The following is a 23073-nucleotide window of genomic DNA, read 5'->3' as shown; positions in this document are numbered from 1 at the left end:
GGGTGGGAGAGCCATCCTCAATTTTTTGGGGGTAGCACACTCTAAGCACATAGGCGTGTGCAGGCCTCTTTTTCAGGGTATGCAGAAGGCTGCCACTGGCGCCTCCTAAAAGTTTTTTTAAGCATTTAAAGTTCTGATAAAATATATACACAATACGCAAATATTGAAATATAATAGGTATCATTGTATAAGAAAAACGATTCTGAGCGAAAACGATCAGTCAGCCTATGATATTACTAAGTATATTTGGTGATATTATTGTGAATAATTAAGTAATTTATAAATTTACCTATTTACGTGGAACCTTGTTTTACATTTTCAATCCTAAGCTATAATAATAAAGCTAAACATTTTTTAAATCTTAAATTGTGACTTGAGATTTTTATATTTTTCAAATTAACATTTTAAAAATATAGTAGGAGCCTTATATTACATTTTAAAGCTTTTTTACCCAACAAATAAAGTTTTATTGGCATTCATAGAAAAAAAACACTAATAAAATTGGAAACAGAAAATGATCCTAAACTGCTCAAAACGTCTAAAAACACATTAAAAAATATTTTGAAAATTTTATCGTGTATAGACAATGCAAATATAAACGAGCAATGAAAATGCTTTTTTGTGTATGTGTGTTCATTTGTTTTAGAGTTACACCAAAAACTAAAATCGATTTTGTGGAAAACCGATTTTGCGTGAAAATTCCCGTTTTTCCTTAATTTTTATGTTGTTTTTGCCAGCACTTTTGAAAAAAATTGGGAATTTTAAATTTGGACCTCCTCAATGCACCAATAATATTCACTTTCCCATCGAACAAGATACTGAAGACTGAAGTTGAAAATCGAAGCATTATTTCGACTACTTCTCGTGCACACAGACACAAAAATAAAAAAAATTTATAAAAATTTAAAAAAAAAACACATCATTGTAAAATCATTACATTCATCATTCCACTCAGAATCTAAAAAAAACGTTGTCACATAAATAAAAATTATAATTTATCATAACACCATTCTGCGTTGGGTAGCGTTTTTGAAACATCATTGATGTCTTCGGGATTTAAATTAATTACTTTACTATAGGTTTGAGCTTTTCCGTATTGACAGATCGATTGATTAACTATGAAATCCAATATTCTTATTTAAAAAATAAAACTGAAATATTGTAACAAATACTATGACAAATACAAAAAGTATGCATTTTGCAAATAGTTGGTTGTTGATAACCGATGACTGGATGTTTAATTTGCTAATAGCACGGCCATAAGCAGGGGTATGTTATTCAAACGTCAGACGGTGGTTAGCATTGCAATCACCTTATTATCATTCTATTCGTGAATCAAACGTTATCCCTGCTAGTCTGATATCATTTCCCTCGGATTTAATCATATTTTGTTATCATTAAAAATATTTTAATATACGTATACCAAGGTGTATTGATACACTTTGATACGTACTAATTATTTTTTTAGCGCAAAAAAGGTTTTTTTTCCGGAGTCGATTTTTGCCCCCCAAAGAGCTTCAGGGTATGCAGCTGAATACCCTGCATACCCCCTGCGCATACCTAGTCACTTAGACACTCTATAAGCACACTCTAAGCATTGCAACAATATATCTCACCAGAATTTTGACCTCAGTTGCGCCTGTTTAATATGGTCGAGTGATAAAACTGTGTTTTCACCGATCCGTATAAAGCTGCAATAATATTACTGTATGTATTACTTTTAATATTATATAAAATGTATTTTTGACGCAAATAACTGCGATGCACGTGACGACATAATCGAATCAAGTACCTACAGCACCATGAAATTGAATCAAATTTAATGCACATTTTCATATTGTAAGATCCGGTATTATTGTATAATTATTATTATAGAAAAACACTAAAAAGTATTATTTATCTCTAAAAAAACTTTTTCTTCTACGACGGTGGTAGATATATATTATATAGTATTCTACGACTTAAAGCAACAGTAAAGTAAATTGAAATTGTGCACCTAACAAAAGTAAACTTAAGTAATTATTAATTAAAGCGAAATTGCAGTGTAAGTTTAAATTACTTAAATACGTTTCGAGTGAATATGTTATTATGGTGTGATTACTAATTAGTATGTAAGGAGGGGCGACCTCGTTACGAACAAATTGTAATGACACTCGGCAAGTAAAGGATATATTTGCACGACGACCCGTTACCGCGTGTTCGGTTTAACGAGGATTTTGTATGGCGCCCCGTGAAGTTCGTATTAAATAAACCGTCACGTGCACTTTGGGGTATAATTACATTATTTTATTATGATTGCCACACACAGATAGTGCGGTGTTGTGTGTGGTTATGAGTTAATATCACACCTATCGCGCAAAATAATAATATTAATAACAGCTATATTGCACGATTATGTGAAAGGCTGACTTGAATACAATTGCTTTTGATCAATTGGTCCGCTTTGAATGTTTATTCGGTATACGTACACAATCGAATATATACCTAATATACAACATTACAACAAGAAGGCACAAAGCCACAAAGGCATATATTTACCAAATTAAATATTAGCGGGTGAATGTGAACTTACCTATATAATGCTATAATAGTATAATATGCAGTACCATTGTACCCATAATAAAAGAAATTACCTGTATTTTATTTTTATTTTTTATTTGTAGGTTTAAATTGTTTTATGACAGCTTGACGTCGAATAATCGGCAATATAGTAGGGCATTTAATTAACTCCCGGTCATAATGGCTAAATATTTATTCTTTTTGACTTTTGGGTGACGGGGAAAGGGGTGAGTCTGATTTCTATTTACATTATTTTTATTTATAAATATATAATTACACATTTTTATTTTTTATAAAATATTAAAACATAGTACCTAGCTATGATTTATGTTGTAATATTTTTAATTAATTACGTTATTTAATAATAAAAAAAAGGAAAATTCTACATAATAGGTACAATTTAATTCTTTATTAAATAGTGTTAACTAAAATAAGAATTTATAGTTTTCGGTAAATTAAATCTGAGAGAATTGTTCGACCGTGAGAATTCATAATTTGCAGTACATAACTAACAAAAGTAAATTATAATAGTTGCCAATAAAAGATAATAGTAATACAGTCTACTGGAGTTTAACAACCTAGGTTACTGATATTTAATTATAGCAATGATAACTGAAAAAGTAATATTAGATTAAACTTCCACAGCTGATGGGCATACATAAATACATATCATTATAATATCTATATGGCTATATGACATGAGTTTAATTATAAATTTAAACTTAGATACTCTAATGATTGTTTCCCATGATTAGTAATAAGTCATTATTTTTTAAAACCCGTTTTAATGATACATAAAAACGAATAGGTACAACGTTTCATAAAATGTTCTAGTTTAACGTTAATATTTCGAATAATTGGTTAGGTTTTTATTTCACTGTGGTTGAACATTTCCTGGAGTATTTGATTTCCGAAGTACTGCAATTATATAAATTAGAAACTGAACGTAATAGCTGTTCATAAAATTAACATCTATAAGATAACCTAGAATTATTTTTTATCGTAATAACTGATACGAATCTAAGAATCGAAAATTCAGAGAATTGGACCAATAATAGCTAGGTACCATAAAATATATTATAACGAACGCGAGTGACACAGATATAATATTATATCATCCGAGAAGATGTACGGCATAATGTAGGTACTTACGGAGAAAAAGGGAATCCGATCGTGCGATTTACGATCTGAAAATGCGTTTAATACTAACATTTGTTTTAAACTTCGACGTAAAATTGTTAGTATGGATTACGTAAGCTAGAGATATTATAATAACCATAAAATCGCGTTTGTTCCATGATGTAATTTTAATATGATTACCTAATAAAACGATCTACCACTAATTAACCTCAAAGGTTTTAACTACACATAACCCATATTCACATGTTAAATTATAAACAACACATTTAAAAAAAAAATTATTATTTTATAACACCATGTCTTAAAACATAGTTCTAGTATATGAATGCATGATTGCTTAAAGTATATTCAACTGAAATTAAAACAACCCCATAACTTTCACTCAGTGGAGCTAGGAGAAAAAGTAAAATATGAATATCTGTTTGTGATACTGGTTGGTTAACCATACCCTGGTACCCTGGCACCTAATCACTTCATAGATTTGATTGTTTTTGATAAGAATATGGTTCTATGGGTCTGTGCTTTGTTCTTTCTCAAAATACTATTAGGTACACCTGCTTGTACTATATACATATGCAGTGTACGCATTATTTCCTATAATTGTATACAGTTGAACTTGTGTAAATTAATAAAAAAATTGATTGAATACAAGTATTCATTTGAATACTCGTATAGACAACATTTGCATAACCTACATACATATAAACCTATAGATGAACTATATTTGGTATAATATCATACCTGAATAATATAATGAACCAATCTAATTTACAATTCATCCTAAAGTTATTTTATCAATTATTTTAAAAAAATAAGGAAGCAGTTGCTATGCGGTTCAGTATTTAGGTGTTGATAGTGTACGCCTCAATTTCACCTGTAATTTCCATACATATTTTAGATGTGTTTGAATTTTGCGGTGGAAGGATTTCCGAGCATATTTCAAAACTAAAGTAGATAGTTTACGTCACGGATAAGGTACATAAATTAAATCTTAACATAGGTATGTATTAATGTTTACTAGGTATTCCTCATATTTATAAAAATATACATTTACACAAGACTGTCAAAAGTATCTAGGTAGGTTGGCCCCAGAATTTTCCTTGATTTTCGAACCGTGACATCAAGAAGACAAGAACTTATGAAGGATACCACTCTTCCGTGGTTGGCCAACAGTGGGTCAATATGTTTATCAATTGAGACGGTATTAAAAAATAACATTAAATCAGGAAAAATATAAAGTCAAATTTGTAATTTTACTCCTTACACCAGTAGTCCAGTTTTCCCAATTTTTCATCCCCAGCTTTAATATTAACCTGAATAAAAAAAAATTGGTGCGGCTGCCCATAAACAAGTATACTTATAGTAGGTCGCACTGCCTAAAACGATTTTTCAACAATTACGAATATTTTTTTAAAAAACGAATGGTGCTATAATATTATTGTATTGATTTAATAATAATAGAACATTGACCGACAAAGCATTATGTATCTACCAACCTATATACAATCTGGGTTTTTAATAAACTGCAATAGTATTGTTGTGTAACGTAATTTTATTCTATTTTACCTTGTACCTATCGACATTTTAAACTTTAAATTGGTATGCACTACACATACACCCGCGTTACGTTATACAACGAAATACGAACAGTTAAGTTTGTTAATATTATATACGGCATAATACCGTAAACGCGTCGATCGATTACCGCCTTACCGATTTGGGAAATGTCCGCAGAAATCGTAAACAGAACAGTGAAGTTATATTTTATAACGTGGAATTTAGACGATCCTGCAAAGTCAACAAATATAAAAAACCAAAATACGAATCACTTTACACAGATGTATAGAACGACCTGCAGCGAATCAGCACTGCGTACACATTGTATACTATACCTACATACATACATATTATATGTGTCATACACTGTTCGCCGTATTATTATATTTATATATTACGATACAATAATGTATACCGTATACACGAGGACGGAATAAAACATTATATATCGGAATCGGATAAAACCAATTTCGTCCGCGGGCCGATGATTTCCAAAATCGTTTCCGGTGTCAGTTCGAATTTGAATAATTCATCTCGGGATAGCCCGCTGAAAGAGGGCCGACCTTTTCTCCCCTACCACCAAAGTGTGTCGTTGTAATATATATTATATATTATGTACACGTGAGAGTTTTTTTTTCTCTCGCACCTTTTAAGTCATTGGCGGCGGCGGCGGCGGCGGTCGGTAAGCTAAGCATTATGCATTATATGCGTGTATGTTATTATGTTCTGTATTGTATATTATTATATCCAGAGCATATTGCTCGCATTTATTTAAATTAAATAATTTAATACGGATATCATGTGTTCGTTAACATGCTATGTACAGTTGCAAACAACTTCAACTCTACGACTATTTTCTAACAAAAAAGTATAGAAAAATAACGATTATTAAAAATGAAAGGTTTGGGTATTATACAAAAAATTTAAAGAACAACCAGATTGATTTTAACAAATACCTAATTCCTTTGTTGCATAAAAGTTTAATATAAATTATAAATATTTATTCAACAAATTTATGAATTACAAAATATAATCATAATTTATTGTTACAATACTGAATATCAATAACAAAAAAAAAATGTAAATTTCAAATATTTTAAACAAGAATTTAAATTTTGGTGGGATTTTGGCATACATTTGATCTACTCAAAACCTTCACATCATATCACTAGTTAGCAATATAGTTAATATCTGTGGTCAACAATGAATATCTTTTTGTGAGGAGTATTTTCTTTTAGTTAAACAATGTGTCTTGTCAAAATAATATTAAGTTTTGTTAATATGAAAAGAAACATACAAACGTACAAATGAGTCATATATTGATATAATATAATATCATGTTTATGACAGTAATATTATGAAATTTATTAAAATTATTATACGATTTACAATATTATCTTGTGAACACGAGTACCTAATAACATTACACGAGTATCCAAATTTTATTGTCGCAGTCCACAGTTGACTCCTCCAAATAAAACGTGAACTGTGAACATATATATGTTTATATACATTTAACATTGACACGTATATAATTCTATACTATACCTGTTGTTCACTAATTTCTACAACGAAGATCTACGATGATATATAACTGTCAGCTGAGCATAGGTACTTTAAAAGCGCCGACGACAGATTTTTATCAAACTTAGCCAGAGGGAGGAGGGAGGAACAAGAAGATTCAATATTAGACTCTCTAACATTTTGGTAAAATTAAAAATTATATCATTGTTCTATGAACGTATTGAGTAGATTATATATAACGCGTTATTAAGACATAATACCATAACGTATTAAAATTGTAACTTACATAAATAAGGTTGATTCAAAACTCAAAAGTCTATTTATTATACTCTATAATGTCACAAGTCCTGCACGCCATACCAATCTTGTGTGTGATCCTATATAGTTAAGCCTCCCGATACAACAAATTATCAGCCCCTCCCACACCTAAAGTAATATCCTTGAAACGGCATTGACTTGGTGTGATTATTTATATAGTTGTAAAATAACTATATATATTTTTGTTTGTTTGTTCGGTACAATATAAAACGTTCGTCGTCTCGATTGATTTCCACTATATGCAAATCGTGCGTAAATCATCCGGCAGTTTTTGAACGGGGCGTATAAACAACATAATAATATGTCAAACGGATGAGTAAAATAGAGATACATAGATCGATATAGATAGATAGATAGAGAGAGAGAGGGAGAGAGAAAAGGAGAAAGAAAGACCTCCCTTCGTTTTCAAACTCGAATCATAGTTGTTGTGTGTACCTATAAACTATACAGATTATAACTGTATTTAGGGCGTAATATACCCTCCGACCAGATCCAATTATTATATACGTGTCGACTGTCGAGTCATATTATGCGTCGGAGATGGTATCACACTATACCGGTGCAGAGGAGTAGTGTATAATATAATATTATAGGCTTTCGGACGGGCGGGCGGGCACTGGTGCTAAAAACACTTTATGAATACGTAATAAACCCGCGAGCCGAGTCTGTTTAAATCTAATATTTCCGCGCGTCGTATAATAAATGTATAACGTATAATATACGCATGGTGATCGATATATGGTACGCGTTAAAAACATGAGCCGAAAAGCCGACGATTTGTGCATGGTTCCTGCATCACACGTATATTTATATATTATAGGAGGTAACCGACGGTAACGACAGCACTACTATAATACTTGCAGGTCATTTAGAACTCGGAAAATTAATATATTATATGTATTATAAATAAATTATTATTATATATAAATATTAAATCCAAGCAAAACAACCGTGTCGACCACGATTCACGATGAGGCGAGTTAAATAAATATATAATTACTAATTATGTTACTTATCACAGCGTACTACACTATAAATTAAATCATCGATACGAATCGCCTAAAACACTACGAATATACTAATAATAATAAGTTCCGTTCAATTGCATATGCTTCAGATTCAAATATCGCTCACATAGTTATTATATATTTATGTAGCTATGACGTTTAAAATTTTAGAATTTCAAAGTCTAGTCGACAATTTTAACGACTAAACCCTTTCATGAATTTTTTAAATCGTCCGTGGCTTATAGCCTTGACAATTTATACAAGGTTCCTCTTAAGTAGCCACTGCCAGCAGGTATCAATGTCATACGATTTTCTGTATAGGCTGTATCAAAAATAAATGTCAGTAGTTCTTTCTGTTACTTACACTGTGATTTTCATGACATTTTTGATTTGTGTTGCAAAATTACGGATATTACAAATATGGAGAAAATCATACACGGTGTTAAGTAAAAATTAAATTTTGATATATATCATTTAGATTTTATGACTATTTTCAAATAACTTATATTTATTTTCGGATTACAGTTTACGTTTATAGGTACACCTAACGGTATATCCCACCTACATAAATTCATAAAACCATAATTTAGGAAGAATTTCTCAGCTATAAAAACTATATGCGATTGTATACTTTATTCGAAAAATGTTTTAAATACAATCACTCAAGACTCACTAATTCGGTTTGTCGGGAATGCCCAAGGGAATATAGACTAATTCGAAATAATGGAACAATAGAAACTTTTATCGCCCTATATACTACATACCAAATTAACAAATCCTATCATTCAGGGGTTGTATAATGTTATGTATGTCACGTGTATTCGCTAAAAGCGTTTGATATTATCTATAACTCTATAGTATATTAAAACTTGATACCTCTGTATACAGACTGTAAACAATCTTATTTTTATCGATTTAACTGTGCCAAATATTATTATAATTTAAGTACATCGAATTTTATTCTATTGATCTCCTACATTTTTCGTAAGAGACTTCTTGTGTATTAGCTGTAAAAATAACAAGAATAACAAAATATTAAAACCATGATAAAATATTCAAATAATTGATGTTCAACTTCATACAATAGAAGTTAAATAATGTGATACCCAAGAAAAAAAGGGGCAATGACAGGTAGGTGTCAATAAGTGCACCTCGTCATTGAGGAAATCACTGTAATTTATGTTTTAAATTTTAAATCAATGATAAATCATTGCATACAAAAAACCAGGACTTGAAATCAAAATGAAAAATGTTGATTTTAATTAAAAAAAACAAAATATTATTTATTTATTATTATTATTATTAAAGTTGATTGTTAAATTTTAAATCGATTTGTATATAAAAATTATAAAACGATTATAATGTTGTTTTAAATTATTGATTTAAATTTTTTTCGATTTCAATGCGAATTTTAAATATTTTTAAAAAAATATTTTGTATTGATAGGTATCACTTTTGATTTCTTTTTAACGATTTCTACAGATATTTTAAATCGATTTCAAGCCCTGCAAAAAACGATTCTGAACGAGACAATTTGTCAGCCTATATAATATTACTAAGTAATAAGTGGAGTTTATGATATATTTATATTGCTAATATGATAATTAATTAATTTTATTCCGTTTTTTAATTCTATCCGGGCACGGATAGGAGGGGAGGGGCTCGGTCACGATAGCATAGAACTATAGGCTAAACGGAGTAACCAGGATTCGCAGGATTTTCGGTGAACCAGAAGGAACTAAAACAATCATCACCTACTTCTTAAAAAAATATCTACATTCGGTATTCATGGACATTTTTTAAATTGGTTATGGTCCTATTTAAACTGTCGAACTCAGGCGGTTAAAGTATTACATAGTATCTCTCCTTACTTCCCAGTTAGTTCTGGGGTACCACAAGGTTCCCATTTAGGACCTCTTTTAATACAGCGAATCACTGTTTAAGAAAATCAAACTTATTTCATGTTCCATTTTATAATAATAATTACAGCTCCACTTCTTACTTTCCAAGAGCATTGAAACTAGCAAATCTTGTTGATCATGTTGATTTTTTCTTCATGTCACGTAATGTGTTCAAAAGAAATGTATATTTAGTCTTAAACGATGTTGTAAATTAAGTAATATTCTATCATTATACTATTAGGTATTGATTTAGAGTTGTCTCCTATTGTATTATTATTATTGTTTCATTATTTAAACTTGTCTAATTATTATTATTTTATACTGTCGGCTCATTATTATTATTATTGTTTTAAATCGAGTCGTTTATTATTAATTGTAAAATATTTAAATGTTAAATTATTTTGTATTCTTGATACTTATTATTATTTTATATTGTCGGCTCATTATTATTATTTTTGTTTTAAATCTAGTCGTTTATTATTAATTGTAAAATAATTAAATGTTTATCATTAATTGTAAAATACTTAAATGTTAAACCTGTACTGTATTGTTTACACAAAAGGGTCTTTACCCGTTTATTATACAAATAAAATTAAAATAAAATAAAATACTACTAGTGTGACTGCATAAGCAAAAAGAAAAACATTTATTTCGTCCATTTTGGCTTTCACAATTAATCTGGCTTGTGGATATATTCAGTGTGTTATACGATTATGGTTGAAACATCAATGTTTTGCTAACATATAACGACCATAACATTATTTTACCTGGCCCGTCAGTCCGAGGCCAGTCGATAATTCTTTATACATTTACCAGTGCAACTTTTAACTTTAAATGTAACTTAGTTATACATAACTGTAACTTGTATCTAGTTACACAACATAAAAGCGTATCTAGTAAAACTTGTAACTAGTCACATAGTTTTAGTGTAACTTGTAGTTTGTAACTTGTAACCAGTTACACTAAAATGAGTAACTTTCCCAACCCTGCCTAAATAATATCATCGAACATTGTCTGAGCGAATACATTTTTTCTGTAGTCTGTTGTTATATTATACAGTTCGGAAAAGCCTATAATATTATATAATATTAAACGTCACGATGGCCTGAAATAATGTACGTAACGTACATGCAACGCAAACGTCGATTGTCGGTCACCCCACACCCACACCCACACACAGACACGTAATATTAATACCCAAACCCATGTGTGTACACTTATACATGAATACAGCTATTAAGCCATATCGTGTATATAGAAGTCGTGGGATTATATTATTATTATTATATATTATATTCGCGAACAATGTACTCTTTGCGGCGTCGGCGGCGGCGGTGGTCTTGCGGGGTAATGCATGCGAAAACTATATCGTATCAAATTAGGAGCATTTAAAGCGTTTTCAGTGTCCCATAGAAATTAATGACCCGTGTTGGCTGAAGAAAAGGGTGGTCATTGTTGCCGTGACTAATTTTCACTTTCCGCTCGCGGATGGAACGCAAACGCGAGAGCGCACGCGCGATCAACCCCCGCGCCGCCGTCCGGGGTGGTTGCGATCGTATTATGTGATATATATTGTATATATATATAAGCACCACACACGTATGTGAGTGTGTGTGATGACGAGAGATTATTATTGGCTACGGCATGCGTGCCCGTTATATGGGTTTTTGCGTCGAACCGCGGCGAATCGCCTAAAAGCGTCTCCTTTGTGTGTACGCACACACCCCGCACACACGCTCACATATTATATACCATACGAAGAGAATATAATATATATATATTATGTGTGTGTACATAATATATATTACATAAGTCAAAGAGTATACCGATGTCGCGTTTATGCGCTATTTTCTACATAATATCATTATACTATATACGTATACCTATAATATAAGTTTAATAGTATAATACATTATTTATCTGTTTAAGCGTGCCGACATTATGTAATAATATTTATAGAGGTAGGTACCTATAATATGTTGACCGTTTTTTCCATATACATTTATAATTTTCATATTATAACATAATATTATTAGGTATATTATGTTTCAGGTACCTATTATGATGGTTATTCAGGAAATAACTATAGTTACTTTATTATTACACATTTCCACGGCTTATTAGAACATTTTATATTGAAATTATATAGACATTGCATAGGAATTATGCATATAAATTGTTTAAACTATCGTGGGTAATGGGTATAGTAAGTTTTTATGAACGTTATCAAGCAGTTTTTGTACTCTTTTAATTTTTCAAGAAATATTATAGTGTCTGGGATCGGGTGCTCGGCTGGTTCACCTCGTGCGCGTGCAAGTTTACACGTATTATAAAATGCGTTATGTTCAAACGAAGATAACCCTCCGAGAAGTAATAGCTTTTAGACAGGGTCAATATCATTGGGGCACAGACATTTTAAACACTTAATTGCAAGATGCTAGTAAAAACATATTGGTACTTATATAATTTAAAATGCCCTAGTTTGCTAAATTAAAATGTATCTGAACGATAATGTTAATTTGGCTGTATAAATTTAGTTTGTATAAAATTATTTACCTCTTTATTATCAGATTGTCTAAAGAGTATCAGGCAAATTGTCATATTGATCATAATTCCTAGTCAATATTCATATTTTTTAGTAATCTAGGAATAATATGTTGTACATATTTTTTCCAAAAATGATATAGAAATAATATCGATAAAACTCTAATACATAAAATTGTCAATTTTATTATTTATTAGTCATTCTCTACAATTCCTAACTATTATTATTATAACCGGTATACATATTATATCAATGTGGTTAATATAGTTGTATACGCATAATATATAGTTTGGTAGTTGAACCTAAATATGTACCTAGTTGTATATTAGATATTTAATAAATTTCCTCTCTTGTTTCGTTCAGAAAAATTTAAACTTTTAACTCTAGACAAATATGGTACCTATGAACTATACATAAAAACGTAATAATAGCATATTATGCAAATCCACGAATATATTAAATAACTATGGACAGTTGAAGAAAACATAAGGTATTGATACAAATGTTTGCACTGTTATTTGCAATTATTTAGTTTCAAATAATTATCTTATTTAAGATATTTTTATTATTATTATTATTATTTTTGGTACAGCTTCAACAACTTAGTATACAACTTATCTTACAACAATATTAAATATTAATGCTAAACATAATGGATGGATATTATTGAATACAATGGTTTTTCTAGATTAAGTTGTATACCTATATATATATCAATTTAATATGTTTGATAAATGAAATAATTTTGTTGATGATATCTTCAATTGGGCTATGGGCTTTAAAGAAGTTTTCTAGGCTTTTTTAGTTTCCATATATTTTCGACAGTACACAAGGAGATGATAGACTGCATGAGGTTAAGAACTAAGATACTATTTGACTTATTAAAAAATAAAGAAAACTAAATTTTATATTTTAAATAAGGCATAATGATGTACTTAAATTGCATGCTAAATATCATTTACATTTAGTTATTGTATAGATTAGCAATTATAATGATAACATAAAAAAAAAATTTGAAATAGGTTGTTGATTATTATATTATAATATATTGAATAGGTTAGGTAAGGAATTTTTGCTAATTCTGACCACACCATTCATTAATATAGACTATAATTTGAAATCGATGTATTCATTATTATTTATTAGTAATAATTTATTACTCTATTATACATAATATTATATACAATGTAATAATATAGACCAATGCCCGATAGCCGTGGCATAGGTATTTGTTTGAATAATTTCGTCAAAAGAAGATCAAATAATAAAATGTTGATAATAATATTATTATGTAGCAAATAAAGTGGTGTAGAACATAGTTTTTACCATTTATAATAAATTTAACAATAATAAAATATTTTATGTTTATATGGGTAGTAGGCAAAAATTGGTTATTATCATTTCAAAACCATGTTTAGATGTTTGGTGATACGCTGCAGTGAATTCGCGTTGAATTACCGGACAGTTGACTTCTTATAGAGCTTTGTCGACTCACTTCTAAATATAAAATATAATACGTGCGAGTTAATTTGTGTGGCATAATGGCATATAATATATTAGTATGTAAATACTGTTGAACGGTCACGGATAAACATTTGCGTTTGTACGATAATAATAATAATTAATAAATAACGCCATTATAACGTTGCCAGCCACCACGTTATATTATATACGTTAAAAAAATGCTTTAATAGCCATGATGGTATTGGAACGGTTACAGGTATTTAAATTATTTATTTTTTGTGCATCGTCCATAATGTGCACAGGCCACAGTTGACAGTATAGTGCTGCAGTATATACACATATTATTATATACGTATGATAATAATATTATTGGCATCGGAGTCTAGACCGTGTTATAATATACACATTGCGTACACATATATATTATATAACGGATTCATAATAATATATATTTTAACTGGGTAAATATGGACTTCAAAGCAGCTTGTGCATCCATAACAAACACACACACACACACACGACAGTCGTCGTCATCGTAGCTATTTAATATTTGAGAGGAAGCTGTTCGCTGCACTCTCGTGGTAGATATTATTATAATATATTATACATTTATACATATTATTATATATGTATATATATACATTCGATTCGGTAACGTTCAGCTGGTGCGTGTCGCATAAATAACAATAAATGATGCTAAATTCGTGTGTCGCATACTCGTATTATATAAAATATAAATAGGCACGTCGTCGTTGTCGTCGTCATCCGTCGATGATGGTCGTAACCCCATCAGACAAAAGGGATTCGTTACACACACACATACTCACACTCTCTCGAACACGCGTATATACAACCAAGAGCGCTTCTATCGTATTCTCGGCGTTTATAAAATATATATTTATATTGTAATGCGTGTGTTGCCTCCACGTGCGTCTGTTATGGTCCACAGAGTGGGTGGGTGGGGGCCGGGTATCGGTGGACTTTTAAAACTTCCGGCTCCATCTCATTGCTTATGCCCCTCCTTCCGTTCGCGGAGTCAGTCCTGAACGACGCCGTCTTCCGGTTCTCGTTTCCAAAATGTTGTTAAGGCCCATCCGGGTCGAATATCGTCCTTTTGTCGTGCGTTTATCGGCTATGCACGCGCCCCGCGCAAAAGGGTAGTAGTCGGTATTAATAATAACGGGAGTGTAATAATATACGATAATATTATTATCGCGATGATGGCCGCAAAGAACAAAACGGCCAAAGTCCGAAACGAACCGTTTTGTGAACGCGGCGCGACGACGACCGTTGCAACGACGGTGGTTCACGGCTGCGGCCACGGCAGTGACCGATTGTCGTTTTCATTCCTCCCGAATCGATTCTTCCAAAACTATATTATATATTATTATGTATGATACGTATACAATTCATAACCACCGACATATTATATTATGGACGCGCGTAGTCAAACTGTCAAAGTGTTGTATTTACTCGACGCTACGAGTATATTGTTTCAGACGTTTCCTGTTTCGGGATTTTCGTAGCGGAAGAGCGCGGTTGAAAGAAAAAAAAAATAGCACAATTGGAATTCGGCTGCAGAAATAAGTTTTAATAAAAAGTTTTTAGAGAAAGTGATTGTTTGTGAAAACTCCATTATCATCTCCTTTCCTCTGCGACACTATACTTAACACACACACACACACACACACACACACACACACACACACAGGTACATATATATAAATTAGTACACTATATATGCACCTATAATAGTTGCGTGTAGACCGTGTGGTATATGCGTAAATGACTGCGGACTATATACCTATATTGCAGACAAATGTGTTTAAGTGGTGTACGTCTTGAACCTATATATAGTGTATAGGTGTAATGATATACTACAGTGATATATTATATAAGTACCGTTATTTCACTTCGTGTTAGCATATTGTACTTGACAACAGACTGCGATTTTCAGGTGTTATCAAGTTCAACGGAAAATATATTATTATTGTGTTGTTGTACAGTATATAAGAATTGCATGAACATATTATTATTTAGAGCCTTAGAGGTTTACGTAATCTCTTTTTTGCAGCTAACAAAATTTAATCTCGAACGTGAACCTATCACGCGGACGGGTAATATATATGAAATTATAATACTGAAACGTAGGTTCCACCATGATAAGAGATCATTGCGTTACGCGTTTTCTTTCATTAGAGAAACGTGCCAAATAGGTCGTAATCACACGACACACACATAAATATGTACCTATATAATATTATCTTAATATATACATCGTTTTATCCACGACTGCAGCAATTGTACCTAGATAAGTAATACGGTATACCACAGTGATGGTATAGTATAGTGACTACAGCGCTGTAATTATTATCATTATTCTTCAACCGAAATTAATTCTACGAAATTTGTTTCGTGTGTATCAGACGTGCACAGACTGCAGGCTATAATAATAATGTATACGACGACGGTCGAAAGCCGACAACGATGTTTTTCCGAATATTGTTTTTCGTATAGTACAAAATATTGTATAGGTATAATATAATATATAATATAAGGTATATATGAGTAATCGCATTACCGCGTTCGCGGTACACGGTATATTATTGCATTATATATTAAATTACATCCATGTCATTGTCGTGCTGTTCTCTAATTACTGCCAGAACGCGCGTGCAATATGCGTGTGTGCTATACATAAACGCAATTTCAATTAATTTCATTCCACCTTTTGCGCGACCGGTGTACAACATGGTATTGCCGGGATTGAAAAATGGCCGACACACAGGATCATTGCGATATCATAGTCTCACGATAAATTACGATCACTGTTTACCCACATACAACATACCAAAAACTGTTTTGCGAGGGATAGAACCACTCGGGCTGTATAGTGGTAGTTAAGACTCCAAATTGATTTACAATATAGTCGACTCACATAATCTGTGAAATATTGTTTTTATTTTTTTGATAATATCACTTATCCGAAAAGAGTTCTTTTCAAAATCAATTATTTTTGCGTTTTTCAATTAATTTGAATAACTTTTTTATTAGTTCCGATATCGAAAATTTTTTTGTTTATTCATTAAAAAATGTTAAATGTTTGTACAGTAAATCTGTATAAACAAAAATCAAACATAAAATATTATATATTTTAACAAAGGGTTAATAAGAACATAAGGTGACCAAATTTTTTACAGTCTATACAGTCACCGTTCCGGGCTTGACTTATTAAATTATTATCAATATGAAAAACTACGTACCTTAGGAAATATAAAGGTAAGACGTAAATAGTTCTCGTGTAGTCGTGTACTCACGTATAGGCCAGTTGCAGTTCGCTACCTCGTTTGAACAACGACCCACTAATAATATTATGCGTGCAGTTTCGACGACGAGGTTTGGCGATTTCGAAATCATTAACTTTTTACAAATTTAAATGTTTTGAATTTAACACTAAATTCTATAATATTGCAAACATCACCGCAGTCACCGCAGACAACGGTCAATAAACGAGAGCATTTTATCCGGGACCACTCTTTCATTTGGTGTTCAATTTTCGGCCACCGACTATTAAAATTTCTGGACTCGCGAGGTTGAGCACCACTGCTGCAAGCGTGTATACACTACACTAACATTATCCAAAGATGATCAGGGGCAGCTGTCGTGCAGATCGTTCACCGGAGTCCTGTGAATACGATAAGATCACTGAATTTTGCAGCGGTCATTCGGATTCGTTGTCGTCGGACCGTTAAGCCCGCGGGGTCACAACTGCCCGTGTCGTCTAAAATCAAGATCTATAAAGATCTTCTTTATCAAAATAATAATTTATCACACGATACCACGACAGTGACCAAACGACACCGAAGAGTTGAATATATTCAACTTTTGGCCGTGTGGTTACAGATATGTGCAGAAAAATGATAACTAAATGATAAAATGTTATAATCAGGACGTATAATATTCATTTCATTGCAGGTATTGCATTTTGGTATTCAGATAAAAATACGACACGACACGGGCAGTTGTGAACCCGGCTTTATACTCGCATTATTCAGTTTAAGTCCGATTGTTCGGAATGTTAATACCTATATCATTGCATCGTCCACGCATGGTACTTATCGGTGTATATATACACGAGTCGTATATGGTTATGTTTGTCTGCGTGTACCTATGTTTATTACTATATTACCACGGTTCATATGTATGTATATTAGTTTTACAATACAGTACCTACTTCAGTACGATGAGTGTGTAGGAAGTTATAATTATACGTTTGTACGCGGTCAGCGGTCCAGCTATTCGTCCGTCGCCGCGTGGAAATATGTATTTTATTATTATTGTCTCATCGAAAAAAACGAAATGAAATCACGACCACCGCGATACACAACGAAGAAGCTGTAATCAGATATTCAAATGATATTTATTATATTATGTATATGCGAGACCGGTGCTGCGGTTTATTCCACGGTCAATATATTGGTTACCTACTGTATTATATTATAACACGGGCACCTACTTATTACAATATGTATATATAGGCGCACACGCACTGCATATCGTACCCATATAATAACACGATGTTCACAAGTCGTCGCGTATGGTGTGCTATGGTACTAATGTATATTATACCTATATTCACCGCGGTGCAGGATATATTATATAATATTATTATAATATGTACACTGGTCTAGGGATTGGCTATGTGCACCATTATAATACACGCCGACCTATAACGGTTTAACATGATTTACGGATCGTATTGGTTTAACACAGAAGCGTGTTGAATGCATGATTGTTTTTTCTCCCCCTCGCACTCTTCCGAACACATCCGCGTATATATAGGCACACATTATAGGTATTATTACTATATAATAGCGTCTCTCGACGAGAATACTCCTATAGTTACATATAGGTAGGTGTAACACCGCGTATAATATTATTATGTACGTATAAGGTAGGTATATAGTGTATAATATAATATAATACGCGTTCGTCTCGCACTCACTAATCAATTAGTTCTATAAACACACACACGCACACACGTATTTATATAATATATATATTATTACATTAACCAAATGTCGTTCGCTCTTCACAATAGACCAGACGGATATAGTTATAGGTACTTACAAAGTTGGTTTTGTTAACCTTAATTCAAACTCGCCTCGTTATACCTATACAGAAACAGTAGGTATATAGTATGTCGTTACATTGTTTACACGCGATAGACGATAATACAATATATATTATTATTATTATTTAACGTTATTACGTTAATAATAATCCGATAGGTAATAAAATAGAACATATTAAAAACGCGTTTCGGTGCGCCTATACAAATGCAATGTACCTATGTACACTTAATATTTTCATATTAATCAAAAGAATTTACATTAAATATCACTATACAATATAATATTATATTTAGGTCTGCGAGCTGCTTTGGAAAAACCACTGAAGCCTAAACACACAACATTCCCCCATGGACACTTTACAAATATAATATACATATGTATATGTACCTACCTATTTACGTATAATTATAATAATTTATTGGGAACCTAGTTTGGCACCCACGTGAATTTTAAAATTTTTTTTCGGAGACCTATGTATTACAACGAGTTAAGAACGATGTTGCAAAAATGAATTTTCCGGAAAATTTAAAATTCGTAATAAGCGTGATAAATTACCTATAAGCGTTGTGTGTGTGCATAAATCACAGAAAATCGTGAACTTCGTAAGGCTATACCATAGAAACTAATAATTTCCAGCAATTAATTTTTGCACCATCGTTCTCAACAATTTCAAACCAAACCCCTCCCCCTCCCCCCATTCCAAAACTGAGCTCACCACTGCTGGTCAGTAGTTATAACAATATTATGAATTTTAAATTGTACAGGGTTATATCACATGACACATATGATTTGATGACTATGCTATGCAAAATTATATAATGAATCACGAGACGCTCTGCGTGAGTAATGAGTATAGGTACTTACCTAATCTGTATTTTTTTACTCAATTATTATTTTTTTATGGTACCTTTAGATTTTAATATGGGCTCATCATGTAGTTAAAAAAGGGATCTATATTTATGGATATTTTTTATACTTGGCTTTATATTTGCCTTTGTTAAAAATAAGGACTATGTAATCAAACACAATACTGGTATGTGCGCGTTAAATCCTAATAAGTAATAATAACAGAGTACCAAAATAAAAAAAAACAACACATATAGGTTTAATAATACATAAACCGGAACAAATGGTTTTTTTCCTTTCAATGCAGCCGTCAGAAGTCGGTAGTATACATATGTATTGTGTGTATGTGTGCGTGTGTGTACCTATACGAATTAAAAGGTATAGAGGCGCCAGTGTGCACGGACAAAAAGACCGCGCGAATCAATGATCTCGATTTATTTTTTTCCATTTCTGATCGATATAATAAGTGAGGGTGCAAACAATACAAATTATATTCGCTAATCGTGTGAGAGGAAGTGTTTTATCTCATGGAAGCCGACACATATACACGAAAGGCGTGTCTCGTTAGTCGTCCGTATATATATATATATATATAGTTGGAATATTCTGGACATAGGTTCTGGAACTCTGGACCGTAATACCTGCTTCAGGCGTGTATGTATGTATATATAACGACCTCACACAACGTGAGGCATTTTTCAACATAAAAGGTCCAAAAAGTTATACCGCCAAAATTGAGGTTCTAGAATATTGGCAACAGTTTATAGAAAATGGAAAAAATAAATTAGGTCTGTTATTAAATATGAAATGGTAAATTGGTCTATATACAACTATATGAACTATACAAGTGGTTTTGTACAAAAACACATTGTACACACACCCACCCACCAACACCCACCCACCCACCCACACACACCACACACACATATAGCAGGTTCTGTTCGAAATAAATTACGTTTAGTTAATAAATGTTTGATGTATTGATATATTATCTACTGTTCAGAAGTCAAAACTAAATATTGCAATTTCTAGCCTATTGTTGTTTTTATATAGGTACATACTGGCTATATATTATATTATGAATATCTAATGCTGATATTTATGTATGACTGTCTAAATAAATAAATCTAAGAGATTAAAGGGAGGTAAAATATCATGGGTAAATAAGACATGGAAAAATACTACAGTAAAAAATCCACGAAAATAGTATTTTACGGCAGTAAATTTGATTCTTTGATTTGTATTAGGTGCTAACCATAAATATCATACATACCGCTGTATATATCATTTAAAATATAATAGGTAATAAAATATTTCCCTATATTCCTAATCAATATTATATGCTTGTAAATATACAGCAGTAAGTTAGTGATGGTGCAGGTTTTGTATTATTATAAACGATTATTATAATATTATCTTTAATATACCTAGAATATATTCAACATAGTATCTATTTTTAAAATAACTTAATTTTTTATTACTAACATATTTATCAATTTGTTATTTTTTCTTTTACGGGCGAAAAAATATGTTGAAATTAATAGTTGGATTTCCTTGGATATTTGTTCACAGATAGATTGAACTGATGACGTCATTGTACATTATAGGTATAAGCTGGTAAAAGTGTGTTGTTGTGACGTACTGAACTACGTGATATGTGTATATAGTGTATACATCATACAAGGTAAAAGTACATAGTATCAAAGTTTTATGTGTTGTATAACGATGGCCGGATTGGACAAATTCGGCCAACCGAGGTTTCCGTACTTTACCGGTCCACTTACAAACTTGCGGCCCTTGTGTACGTTCTTGTTCCGTGCATAGTTATTTTACAAACTCTTAACATATTTTCAGTCAGCGACCCCTCATGACTTGAACGGTCCAAAATTGTTGCGGCTCACCGAGTCCGGTCCTGGTTATAACTTATAACATATTATATTATTATATTCAATAATATATTTATAAATAAACTGCGAGAGTGGTACTTTGTCACGAGAGACTGTTTTCTTAATATTTGATAATATTAGGGTATTCTTTTAAAGAAATGCTGTTTGCATTGCGATTATACGTACTTAACTATAAACTTATTTGGCGAGAGAGCGTAGAAATATATATAGGTATTAGCTATTTTTCTGTCCCTGTTTTTCATGATAATCCAGCGTTCAATATATAATAATATATTCTATATAGTCGTTTACGTGTAGCTTGAAACGGTACACCAGCCACACTAACAGCGTATAGTGGATGATAAAAAAAAATGGTACGTATAAAAAGGGGTCACCACCACTGCCGTCTGCATGTACACCACCAGCATCGCTTGCTGCAGCACCAGAGTGAGTACTGGAGGTATGCGACGAGACGGCGAGCGCGTTAATTAATCTCCGTCCGATGACGGTTATATTATTAGGTTGACTTAATGAATTCCAAAATCGCCTCCGGTTTAGGATCGAAAAAGCTCGCTAATGAAAGCACTTAGGGGTAACCCTTTCATAATAATTATCACAAAAACGGTCCTCCTTCCCGCACGCACCGACCGCCACAGCCACCTCGCCGCTGCAGACTCGCGACACCTTTTAAAACGATTTTCGTCGCGTTCGCGTATACACGATGACGTATATATATACGCCTGCTACTGTATTTATATAATAATAATAATAATAATAATAATAATAATAATGAATACGTGACGTAGCTTTTCACGCGGACGTCCAATGGCAATCGATCGAACTGGCCGAGGCCACGCCCATCCCGGCCCGGTACCGGTGCCAGTTGGCCGTGTGCGTGTAAAGCACTCTTAAATAATTAAGTCGGATCGTCGTCGCCGGAAAATAATGCGAAAGAGATGTTTTCCGGCGGGCGAGAGGTGCGCGGTGCGGCGACGGCGGCGCCACCCGCGCAGGTTTATTCGAACCAAGACGAAGGGGGGAGGGGTGTGTGGTGAAGGAACCGAGAGGATGAGGTCGATATAATAATAATAATAATAATAATAATAATACAGGCGCCGGGCGATATGATAAAATATATTATATCTATATATAGGTACGCGTGTATATTATACAGTGGGAAAAAGGGTTAAA

Source organism: Metopolophium dirhodum, chromosome 6, assembly GCF_019925205.1.
Source record: "Metopolophium dirhodum isolate CAU chromosome 6, ASM1992520v1, whole genome shotgun sequence".
Classification (NCBI taxonomy): Eukaryota; Metazoa; Arthropoda; class Insecta; order Hemiptera; family Aphididae; genus Metopolophium; species Metopolophium dirhodum.
This window is presented reverse-complemented; position numbering follows the sequence as displayed.